Source organism: Anopheles funestus, unplaced genomic scaffold, assembly GCF_943734845.2.
Source record: "Anopheles funestus unplaced genomic scaffold, idAnoFuneDA-416_04 scaffold_162_ctg1, whole genome shotgun sequence".
Lineage (NCBI taxonomy): Eukaryota > Metazoa > Arthropoda > Insecta > Diptera > Culicidae > Anopheles > Anopheles funestus.
In genome coordinates, this window is record NW_026045347.1 from 1 (window position 1) to 13,340 (window position 13,340).

Sequence of the window (13,340 nt, forward strand, 5' to 3'; positions counted from 1 at the left end):
CATTAGCCAAGACACCTTAGCCAAGACACCTTAGCCAAGACACCTTAGCCAAGACACCTTAGCCAAGACACCTTAGCCAAGACACATTAGCCAAGACACCTTAGCCAAGACACCTTAGCCAAGACACCTTAGCCAAGACACTTTAGCCAAGACACCTTAGCCAAGACACCTTAGCCAAGACACTTTAGCCAAGACACCTTAGCCAAGATACTTTAGCCGAGACACTTTAGCCAAGACACCTTAGCCAAGACACTTTAGCCAAGACACCTTAGCCAAGACACTTTAGCCAAGACACATTAGCCAAGACACATAAGCCGAGACACCTTAGCCAAGACACATTAGCCAAGACACCTTAGCCAAGACACATTAGCCAAGACACCTTAGCCAAGACACCTTAGCCAAGACACTTTAGCCAAGACACCTTAGCCAAGACACTTTAGCCAAGACACATTAGCCAAGACACCTTAGCCAAGACACCTTAGCCAAGACACATTAGCCAAGACACCTTAGCCAAGACACCTTAGCCGAGACACATTAGCCAAGACACCTTAGCCAAGGCACATTAGCCAAGACACCTAAGCCAACACACCTTAGCCAAGACACCTTAGCCAAGACACCTTAGCCAAGACACCTTAGCCAAAACACCTTAGCCAAGACACATTAGCCAAGACACCTTAGCCGAGACACATTAGCCAAGACACTTTAGCCAAGACACCTCAGCCGAGACACATTAGCCAAGACACCTTAGCCAAGACACCTTAGCCAAGACACCTTAGCCAAGACACCTTAGCCAAGACACTTTAGCCGAGACACCTTAGCCAAGACACCTTAGCCAAGACACCTTAGCCAAGACACCTTAGCAAAGACACCTTAGCCAAGACACCTTAGCCAAGACACCTTAGCCAAGACACATTAGCCAAGACACCTTAGCCAAGACACCTTAGCCAAGACACCTTAGCCAAGACACTTTAGTCAAGACACCTTAGCCAAGACACTTTAGCCAAGACACATTAGCCAAGACACATAAGCCGAGACACCTTAACCAAGACACATTAGCCAAGACACCTTAGCCAAGACACATTAGCCAAGACACCTTAGCCAAGACACCTTAGCCGAGACACATTAGCCAAGACACATTAGCCAAGACACATTAGCCAAGACACATTAACCAAGACACATTAGCCAAGACACCTAAGCCAAGACACCTTAGTCAAGACACCTTAGCCAAGACACTTTAGCCAAGACACCTTGGCCAAGACACCTTAGCCAAGACACCTTAGCCGAGACACCTTAGCCAAGACACCTTAGCCAAGACACCTTAGCCAAGACACCTTAGCCAAGACACTTTAGCCAAGACACCTTAGCCAAGACACTTTAGCCGAGACACATTAGCCAAGACACATTAGCCAAGACACCTAAGCCAAGACACCTTAGCCAAGACACATTAGCCGAGACACATTAGCCAAGACACATTAGCCAAGACACCTTAGCCAAGACACCTTAGCCGAGACACATTAGCCAAGACACCTTAGCCAAGACACTTTAGCCAAGACACAATAGCCAAGACACCTTAGCCAAGACACCTTAGCCAAGACACCTTAGCCAAGACACATTAGCCAAGACACCTTAGCCAAAACACATTAGCCAAGACACCTTAGCTTAGACACCTTAGCCAAGACACCTTAGTCAAGACACCTTAGCCAAGACACCTTAGCCAAGACACTTTAGCCGAGACACATTAGCCAAGACACCTTAGCCAAGACACTTTAGCCAAGACACATTAGCCAAGACACCTTAGCCAAGACACCTTAGCCGAGACACATTAGCCAAGACACCTAAGCCAAGACACTTTAGCCAAGACACATTAGCCAAGACACCTTAGCCAAGACACATTAGCCAAGACACCTTAGCCAAGACACATTAGCCAAGACACCTTAGCTTAGACACCTTAGCCAAGACACCTTAGCCAAGACACCTTAGCCAAGACACCTTAGCCAAGACACTTTAGCCGAGACACATTAGCCAAGACACCTTAGCCAAGACACTTTAGCCAAGACACATTAGCCAAGACACCTTAGCCAAGACACCTTAGCCGAGACACATTAGCCAAGACACCTAAGCCAAGACACCTTAGCCAAGACACCTTAGCCAAGACACATTAGCCGAGACACCTTAACCAAGACACCTTAGCCAAGACACATTAGCCAAGACACCTTAGCCAAGACACCTTAGCCAAGACACCTTAGCCAAGACACCTTAGCCAAGACACCTTAGCCAAGACACATTAGCCAAGACACCTTAGCCAAGACACCTTAGCCAAGTCACATTAGCCAAGACACATTAGCCAAGACACCTTAGCCAAGACACATTAGCCAAGACACCTTAGCCAAGACACCTTAGCCAAGTCACATTAGCCAAGACACCCTAGCCAAGACACCTTAGCCAAGACACATTAGCCAAGACACTTTAGCCAAGACACCTTAGCCAAGACACATTAGCCAAGACACATTAGCCAAGACACCTTAGCCAAGACACATTAGCCAAGACACATTAGCCAAGACACATTAGCCAAGACACATTAGCCAAGACACATTAGCCAAGACACATTAGCCAAGACACATTAGCCAAGACACCTTAGCCAAGACACATTAGCCAAGACACATTAGCCAAGACACCTTAGCCAAGACACATTAGCCAAGACACCTTAGCCAAGACACCTTAGCCAAGACACCTTAGCCAAGACACATTAGCCAAGACACCTTAGCCAAGACACATTAGCCAAGACACATTAGCCAAGACACCTTAGCCAAGACACATTAGCCAAGACACATTAGCCAAGACACATTAGCCAAGACACCTTAGCCAAGACACCTTAGCCAAGACACATTAGCCAAGACACATTAGCCAAGACACATTAGCCAAGACACATTAGCCAAGACACATTAGCCAAGACACCTTAGCCAAGACACCTTAGCCAAGACACATTAGCCAAGACACCTTAGCCAAGACACCTTAGCCAAGACACCTTAGCCAAGACACCTTAGCCAAGACACCTTAGCCAAGACACATTAGCCAAGACACCTTAGCCAAGACACCTTAGCCAAGTCACATTAGCCAAGACACATTAGCCAAGACACCTTAGCCAAGACACATTAGCCAAGACACCTTAGCCAAGACACCTTAGCCAAGTCACATTAGCCAAGACACCCTAGCCAAGACACCTTAGCCGAGACACATTAGCCAAGACACTTTAGCCAAGACACCTTAGCCAAGACACCTTAGCCAAGACACCTTAGCCAAGACACTTTGGCCGAGACACATTAGCCAAGACACCTTAGCCAAGACACCTTAGCCAAGACACCTTAGCCAAGACACCTTTGCCAAGACACCTTAGCCAAGACACCTTAGCCAAGACACATTAGCCAAGACACCTTAGCCAAGACACCTTAGCCAAGACACATTAGGCGAGACACATTAGCCAAGACACCTTAGCCAAGACACGTTAGCCAAGACACATTAGCCAAGACACCTTAGCCAAGACACCTTAGCCAAGACACCTTAGCCAAGAAACCTTAGCCAAGACACCTTAGCTAAGACACATTAGCCAAGACACCTTAGCCAAGAAACCTTAGCCAAGACGCCTTAGCCAAGACACCTTAGCCAAGACACCTTAGCCAAGACACCTTAGCCAAGACACCTTAGCCAAGACACATTAGCCAAGACACCTTAGCCAAGACACCGTAGCCAAGACACATTAGCCAAGACACATTAGCCAAGACACCTTAGCCAAGACACATTAGCCAAGACACATTAGCCAAGACACATTAGCCAAGACACCTTAGCCGAGACACCTTAGCCAAGACACATTAGCCGAGACACATTAGCCAAGACACCTTAGCCAAGACACATTAGCCAAGACACATTAGCCAAGACACATTAGCCAAGACACCTTAGCCAAGACACCTTAGCCAAGACACATTAGCCGAGACACATTAGCCAAGACACCTTAGCCAAGACACCTTAGCCAAGACACCTTAGCCAAGACACCTTAGCAAAGACACATTAGCCAAGACACCTTAGCCAAGACACCTTAGCCAAGACACATTAGCCAAGATACATTAGCCAAGACACCTTAGCCAAGACACATTAGCCAAGACACATTAGCCAAGATACATTAGCCAAGACACCTTAGCCAAGACACCTTAGCCAAGACACATTAGCCGAGACACATTAGCCAAGACACCTTAGCCAAGACACCTTAGCCAAGACACTTTGGCCGAGACACATTAGCCAAGACACCTTAGCCAAGACACCTTAGCCAAGACACCTTAGCCAAGACACCTTAGCCAAGACACCTTAGCCAAGACACCTTAGCCAAGACACATTAGCCAAGACACCTTAGCCAAGACACCTTAGCCAAGACACATTAGGCGAGACACCTTAGCCAAGACACATTAGCCGAGACACATTAGCCAAGACACCTTAGCCAAGACACATTAGCCAAGACACCTTAGCCAAGACACCTTAGCCAAGACACCTTAGCCAAGACACCTTAGCCAAGACACATTAGCCAAGACACCTTAGCCAAGACACCTTAGCCAAGACACCTTAGCCAAGACACCTTAGCCAAGACACCTTAGCCAAGACACCTTAGCAAAGACACATTAGCCAAGACACCTTAGCCAAGACACCTTAGCCAAGACGCCTTAGCCAAGACACCTTAGCCAAGACACCTTAGCCAAGACACCTTAGCAAAGACACATTAGCCAAGACACCTTAGCCAAGACACCTTAGCCAAGACACATTAGCCAAGATACATTAGCCAAGACACCTTAGCCAAGACACATTAGCCAAGACACATTAGCCAAGATACATTAGCCAAGACACCTTAGCCAAGACACCTTAGCCAAGACACATTAGCCGAGACACATTAGCCAAGACACCTTAGCCAAGACACCTTAGCCAAGACACCTTAGCCAAGACACTTTGGCCGAGACACATTAGCCAAGACACATTAGCCAAGACACCTTAGCCAAGACACCTTAGCCAAGACACATTAGCCAAGACACCTTAGCCAAGACACCTTAGCCAAGACACATTAGGCGAGACACCTTAGCCAAGACACATTAGCCGAGACACATTAGCCAAGACACCTTAGCCAAGACACATTAGCCAAGACACCTTAGCCAAGACACATTAGCCAAGACACATTAGCCAAGACACCTTAGCCAAGACACATTAGCCAAGACACATCAGCCAAGACACATTAGCCAAGACACCTTAGCCAAGACACATTAGCCGAGACACCTTAGCCAAGACACCTTAGCCAAGACACCTTAGCCAAGACACCTTAGCCAAGACACATTAGCCAAGACACATTAGCCAAGTCACCTTAGCCAAGACACCTTAGGCGAGACACATTAGCCAAGACACCTTAGCCAAGACACCTTAGCCAAGACACCTAAGCCAAGACACATTAGCCAAGACACATTAGCCGAGACACCTTAGCCAAGACACCTTAGCCGAGACACCTTAGCCAAGACACATTAGCCAAGACACCTTAGCCAAGACACCTTAGCCAAGACACCTTAGCTAAGACACCTTAGCCAAGACACCTTAGCCAAGACACATTAGCCAAGACACCTTAGCCAAGACACCTTAGCCAAGACACATTAGCCGAGACACATTAGCCAAGACACCTAAGCCAAGACACTTTAGCCAAGACACCTTAGCCAAGACACCTTAGCCAAGACACCTTAGCCAAGACACATTAGCCAAGACACCTTAGCCAAGACACTTTAGCCAAGACACTTTAGCCAAGATACATTAGCCAAGACACCTTAGCCAAGACACCTTAGCCAAGACACCTTAGCCGAGACACCTTAGCCAAGACACCTTAGCCAAGACACATTAGCCGAGACACCTTAGCCAAGACACATTAGCCGAGACACATTAGCCAAGACACCTTAGCCAAGACACATTAGCCAAGACACCTTAGCCAAGACACCTTAGCCAAGACACCTTAGCCAACACATTAGCCAAGACACATTAGCCAAGACACCTTAGCCAAGAGACATTAGTTAAGACACATTAGCCGAGACACTTTAGCCAAGACACCTTAGCCGAGACACATTAGCCAAGACACCTTAGCCAAGACACCTTAGCCAAGACACCTTAGCCAAGACACATTAGCCAAGACACCTTAGCCAAGACACATTAGCCAAGACACCTTAGCCAAGACACCTTAGCCAAGACACCTTAGCCAAGACACCTTAGCCAAGACACATTAGCCAAGACACCTTAGCCAAGACACCTTAGCCAAGACACCTTAGCCAAGACACCTTAGCCAAGACACCTTAGCCGAGACACATTAGCCAAGACACCTTAGCCAAGACACCTTAGCCAAGACACCTTAGCCAAGACACCTTAGCCAAGACACCTTAGCCAAGACACCTTAGCCAAGACACCTTAGTCAAGACACATTAGCCAAGACACCTTAGCCAAGACACCTTAGCCAAGACACCTTAGCCAAGACACCTTAGCCGAGACACATTAGCCAAGACACCTTAGCCAAGACACCTTAGCCAAGACACCTTAGCCAAGACACCTTAGCCAAGACACCTTAGCCAAGACACGTTAGCCAAGACACATTAGCCAAGACACCTTAGCCAAGACACCTTAGCCAAGACACCTTAGCCAAGACACCTTAGCAAAGACACATTAGCCAAGACACCTTAGCCAAGACACCTTAGCCAAGACACATTAGCCAAGACACCTTAGCCAAGACACCTTAGCCAAGACACCTTAGCCAAGACACATTAGCCAAGACACATTAGCCAAGACACCTTAGCCAAGACACCTTAGCCAAGACACATTAGCCAAGACACCTTAGCCAAGACACCTTAGCCAAGACACATTAGGCGAGACACCTTAGCCAAGACACATTAGCCGAGACACATTAGCCAAGACACCTTAGCCAAGACACATTAGCCAAGACACCTTAGCCAAGACACATTAGCCAAGACACATTAGCCAAGACACCTTAGCCAAGACACATTAGCCAAGACACATCAGCCAAGACACATTAGCCAAGACACCTTAGCCAAGACACATTAGCCGAGACACCTTAGCCAAGACACCTTAGCCAAGACACCTTAGCCAAGACACCTTAGCCAAGACACATTAGCCAAGACACATTAGCCAAGTCACCTTAGCCAAGACACCTTAGGCGAGACACATTAGCCAAGACACCTTAGCCAAGACACCTTAGCCAAGACACCTAAGCCAAGACACATTAGCCAAGACACATTAGCCGAGACACCTTAGCCAAGACACCTTAGCCGAGACACCTTAGCCAAGACACATTAGCCAAGACACCTTAGCCAAGACACCTTAGCCAAGACACCTTAGCTAAGACACCTTAGCCAAGACACCTTAGCCAAGACACATTAGCCAAGACACCTTAGCCAAGACACCTTAGCCAAGACACATTAGCCGAGACACATTAGCCAAGACACCTAAGCCAAGACACTTTAGCCAAGACACCTTAGCCAAGACACCTTAGCCAAGACACCTTAGCCAAGACACATTAGCCAAGACACCTTAGCCAAGACACTTTAGCCAAGACACTTTAGCCAAGATACATTAGCCAAGACACCTTAGCCAAGACACCTTAGCCAAGACACCTTAGCCGAGACACCTTAGCCAAGACACCTTAGCCAAGACACATTAGCCGAGACACCTTAGCCAAGACACATTAGCCGAGACACATTAGCCAAGACACCTTAGCCAAGACACATTAGCCAAGACACCTTAGCCAAGACACCTTAGCCAAGACACCTTAGCCAACACATTAGCCAAGACACATTAGCCAAGACACCTTAGCCAAGAGACATTAGTTAAGACACATTAGCCGAGACACTTTAGCCAAGACACCTTAGCCGAGACACATTAGCCAAGACACCTTAGCCAAGACACCTTAGCCAAGACACCTTAGCCAAGACACATTAGCCAAGACACCTTAGCCAAGACACATTAGCCAAGACACCTTAGCCAAGACACCTTAGCCAAGACACCTTAGCCAAGACACCTTAGCCAAGACACATTAGCCAAGACACCTTAGCCAAGACACCTTAGCCAAGACACCTTAGCCAAGACACCTTAGCCAAGACACCTTAGCCGAGACACATTAGCCAAGACACCTTAGCCAAGACACCTTAGCCAAGACACCTTAGCCAAGACACCTTAGCCAAGACACCTTAGCCAAGACACCTTAGCCAAGACACCTTAGTCAAGACACATTAGCCAAGACACCTTAGCCAAGACACCTTAGCCAAGACACCTTAGCCAAGACACCTTAGCCGAGACACATTAGCCAAGACACCTTAGCCAAGACACCTTAGCCAAGACACCTTAGCCAAGACACCTTAGCCAAGACACCTTAGCCAAGACACGTTAGCCAAGACACATTAGCCAAGACACCTTAGCCAAGACACCTTAGCCAAGACACCTTAGCCAAGACACCTTAGCAAAGACACATTAGCCAAGACACCTTAGCCAAGACACCTTAGCCAAGACGCCTTAGCCAAGACACCTTAGCCAAGACACCTTAGCCAAGACACCTTAGCCAAGACACCTTAGCAAAGACACATTAGCCAAGACACTTTAGCCAAGACACCTTAGCCGAGACACATTAGCCAAGACACCTTAGCCGAGACACATTAGCCAAGACACATTAGCCAAGACACATTAGCCAAGACACCTTAGCCAAGACACCTTAGCCAAGACACATTAGCCGAGACACATTAGCCAAGACACCTTAGCCAAGACACCTTAGCCAAGACACCTTAGCCAAGACACATTAGCCGAGACACATTAGCCAAGACACCTTAGCCAAGACACCTTAGCCGAGACACATTAGCCAAGACACCTTAGCCAAGACACCTTAGCCAAGACACCTTAGCCAAGACACATTAGCCAAGACACATTAGCCAAGACACATTAGCCAAGACACATTAGCCAAGACACCTTAGCCAAGACACATTAGCCAAGACACATTAGCCAAGACACATTAGCCAAGACACATTAGCCAAGACACATTAGCCAAGACACCTTAGCCAAGACACATTAGCCAAGACACATTTGCCAAGACACCTTAGCCAAGACACATTAGCCGAGACACATTAGCCAAGACACCTTAGCCAAGACACATTAGCCAAGACACCTTAGCCAAGACACCTTAGCCAAGACACCTTAGCCGAGACTCATTAGCCAAGACACCTTAGCCAAGACACCTTAGCCAAGACACATTAGCCGAGACACATTAGCCAAGACACCTTAGCCAAGACACCTTAGCCAAGACACCTTAGCCAAGACACCTTAGCCAAGACACCTTAGCCAAGACACTTTAGCCGAGACACATTAGCCAAGACACCTTAGCCAAGACACCTTAGCCAAGACACATTAGCCAAGACACATTAGCCAAGACACCTTAGCCAAGACACCTTAGCTAAGACACATTAGCCAAGACACCTTAGCCAAGACACCTTAGCCAAGACACATTAGCCAAGACACCTTAGCCAAGACACATTAGCCAAGACACCTTAGCCAAGACACCTTAGCCGAGACACATTAGCCAAGACACCTTAGCCAAGACACCTTAGCCAAGACACCTTAGCCAAGACACCTTAGCCAAGACACCTTAGCCAAGACACCTTAGCCAAGACACCTTAGCCAAGACACCTTAGCCAAGACACCTTAGCCAAGACACATTAGCCAAGACACCTTAGCCAAGACACATTAGCCAAGACACCTTAGCCAAGACACCTTAGCCAAGACACCTTAGCCAAGACACATTAGCCAAGACACCTTAGCCGTAACACATAAGCCAAGACACATTAGCCAAGACACATTAGCCAAGACACCTTAGCCAAGACACCTTAGCCAAGACACCTTAGCCAAGACACATTAGCCAAGACACCTTAGCCAAGACACCTTAGCCAAGACACCTTAGCCAAGACACATTAGCCAAGACACCTTAGCCGAGACACATTAGCCAAGACACCTTAGCCAAGACACCTTAACCAAGACACCTTAGCCGAGACACATTAGCCAAGACACCTTAGCCAAGACACCTTAACCAAGACACCTTAGCCGAGACACATTAGCCAAGACACCTTAGCCAAGACACCTTAGCCAAGACACCTTAGCCAAGACACCTTAGCCAAGACACATTAGCCAAGACACATTAGCCAAGACACCTTAGCCGAGACACATTAGCCAAGACACCTTAGCCAAGACACCTTAGCCAAGACACCTTAGCCAAGACACATTAGCCAAGACACCTTAGCCAAGACACCATAGCCAAGACACCTTAGCCAAGACACCTTAGCCAAGACACATTAGCCAAGACACATTAGCCAAGACACCTTAGCGAAGACACATTAGCCAAGACACCTTAGCCGAGACACATTAGCCAAGACACATTAGCCAAGACACCTTAGCCAAGACAGCTCAGCCGAGACACCTTAGCCAAGACACTTTAGCCGAGACACATTAGCCAAGACACCTTAGCCAAGACACCTTAGCCAAGACACATTAGCCAAGACACATTAGCCAAGACACCTTAGCCAAGACACCTTAGCCAAGACACTTTAGCCGAGACACATTAGCCAAGACACCTTAGCCAAGACACCTTAGCCAAGACACCATAGCCAAGACACCTTAGCCAAGACACCTTAGCCGAGACACATTAGCCAAGACACCTTAGCCAAGACACCTTAGCCAAGACACCTTAGCCAAGATACCTTAGCCAAGACACCTTAGCCAAGACACCTTAGCCAAGACACCTTAGCCAAGACACCTTAGCCAAGACACCTTAGCCAAGACACATTAGCCAAGACACCTTAGCCGAGACACATTAGCCAAGACACCTTAGCCAAGACACCTTAGCCAAGACACCTTAGTCAAGACACCTTAGCCAAGACACCTTAGCCAAGACACCTTAGCCAAGACATTTTAGTCAAGACACTTTAGCCAAGACACCTTAGCCAAGACACCTTAGCCGAGACACATTAGCCAAGACACCTTAGCCAAGACACCTTAGCCAAGACACCTTAGCCAAGACACCTTAGTCAAGACACTTTAGCCAAGACACCTTAGCCAAGACACCTTAGCCAAGACACATTAGCCAAGACACATTAGCCAAGACACATTAGCCGAGACACATTAGCCAAGACACATTAGCCAAGACACCTTAGCCAAGACACATTAGCCGAGACACATTAGGCAAGACACATTAGCTAAGACACATTAGCCAAGACACATTAGCCAAGACACATTAGCCAAGACACCTTAGCCAAGACACATTAGCCAAGACACCTTAGCCAAGACACATTAGCCAAGACACATTAGCCAAGACACATTAGCCGAGACACATTAGCCAAGACACATTAGCCAAGACACCTTAGCCAAGACACATTAGCCGAGACACCTTAGCCAAGACACATTAGCCAAGACACCTTAGCCAAGACACCTTAGCCAAGACACATTAGGCAAGACACATTAGCTAAGACACATTAGCCAAGACACATTAGCCAAAACACATTAGCCAAGACACCTTAGCCAAGACACATTAGCCAAGACACCTTAGCCAAGACACATTAGCCAAGACACCTTAGCCAAGACACATTAGCCAAGACACCTTAGCCAAGATGCATTAGCCAAGACACATTAGCCAAGACACCTTAGCCAAGACACCTTAGCCAAGACACCTTAGACAAGCCACATGAGCCAAGACACCTTAGCCAAGACACCTTAGCCGAGACACATAAGCCAAGACACATTAGCCAAGACACATTAGCCAAGACACATTAGCCAAGACACATTAGCCAAGACACATTAGCTAAGACACATTGGCCAAGACACCTTAGCCGAGACACATTAGCCAAGACACCTTAGCCAAGACACATTAGCCAAGACACCTTAGACAAGACACATTAGCCAAGACACCTTAGCCAAGACACCTTAGCCGAGACACATTAGCCAAGACACCTTAGCCAAGACACCTTAGCCAAGACACCTTAGCCAAGACACATTAGCCAAGACACCTTAGCCAAGACACCTTAGCCAAGACACCTTAGCCAAGACACCTTAGCCAAGACACCTTAGCCAAGACACCTTAGCCAAGACACATTAGCCAAGACACCTTAGCCGAGACACATTAGCCAAGACACCTTAGCCAAGACACCTTAACCAAGACACCTTAGCCGAGACACATTAGCCAAGACACCTTAGCCAAGACACCTTAGCCAAGACACCTTAGCCAAGACACCTTAGCCAAGACACATTAGCCAAGACACATTAGCCAAGACACCTTAGCCGAGACACATTAGCCAAGACACCTTAGCCAAGACACCTTAGCCAAGACACCTTAGCCAAGACACATTAGCCAAGACACCTTAGCCAAGACACCATAGCCAAGACACCTTAGCCAAGACACCTTAGTCAAGACACCTTAGCCAAGACACCTTAGCCAAGACACCTTAGCCAAGACACATTAGCCAAGACACCTTAGCCAAGACACATTAGCCAAGACACATTAGCCAAGACACCTTAGCCAAGACACATTAGCCAAGACATCTTAGCCAAGACACCTTAGCCAAGACACCTTAGCCAAGCATCTTAGCCAAGACACCTTAGCCAAGACACCTTAGCCAAGACACATTAGCCAAGACACCTTAGCCGAGACACATTAGCCAAGACACCTTAGCCAAGACACCTTAGCCAAGACACATTAGCCAAGACACATTAGCCAAGACACCTTAGCCAAGACACCTTAGCCAAGACACCTTAGCCAAGACACATTAGCCAAGACACATTAGCCAAGACACCTTAGCCGAGACACATTAGCCAAGACACCTTAGCCAAGACACCTTAGCCAAGACACATTAGCCAAGACACATAAGCCAAGACACCTTAGCCAAGACACCTTAGCCAAGACACCTTAGCCAAGACACATTAGCCAAGACACATTAGCCAAGACACCTTAGCCAAAACACATTAGCCAAGACACCTTAGCTAAGACACCTTAGCCAAGACACTTTAGCCGAGACACATTAGCCAAGACACATTAGCCAAGACACCTTAGCCAAGACACCTTAGCCAAGACACATTAGCCGAGACACATTAGCCAAGACACATTAGCCAAGACACCTTAGCCAAGACACCTTAGCCGAGACACATTAGCCAAGACACCTTAGCCAAGACACTTTAGCCCAGACACATTAGCCAAGACACCTTAGCCGAGACACATTAGCCAAGACACCTTAGCCAAGACACCT

General features: G+C 47.6%; 1 long non-coding RNA gene across 2 annotated transcripts; it reads right to left on the reverse strand.

Moving 5' to 3' along the window:
* Positions 1 to 1,201: 1,201 nt before the first annotated feature.
* LOC125774437 (uncharacterized) lies at positions 1,202 to 10,477 on the reverse strand. Of its 2 annotated transcripts, XR_007420889.1 has the most exons (7): positions 8,930 to 10,477; positions 6,972 to 7,321; positions 5,336 to 5,405; positions 2,634 to 2,997; positions 1,794 to 1,905; positions 1,346 to 1,485; positions 1,202 to 1,219 (listed from the first exon to the last, which is right to left on the reverse strand). It is a non-coding gene; the product is annotated as an uncharacterized LOC125774437 (long non-coding RNA). The 2 variants fall into 2 exon arrangements; XR_007420888.1 differs by lacking the exons at positions 1,202 to 1,219; positions 1,346 to 1,485; positions 1,794 to 1,905 and having other exon boundaries at positions 2,144 to 2,997; positions 9,434 to 10,477.
* Between the last annotated feature and the right edge of the window lie 2,863 nt (positions 10,478 to 13,340).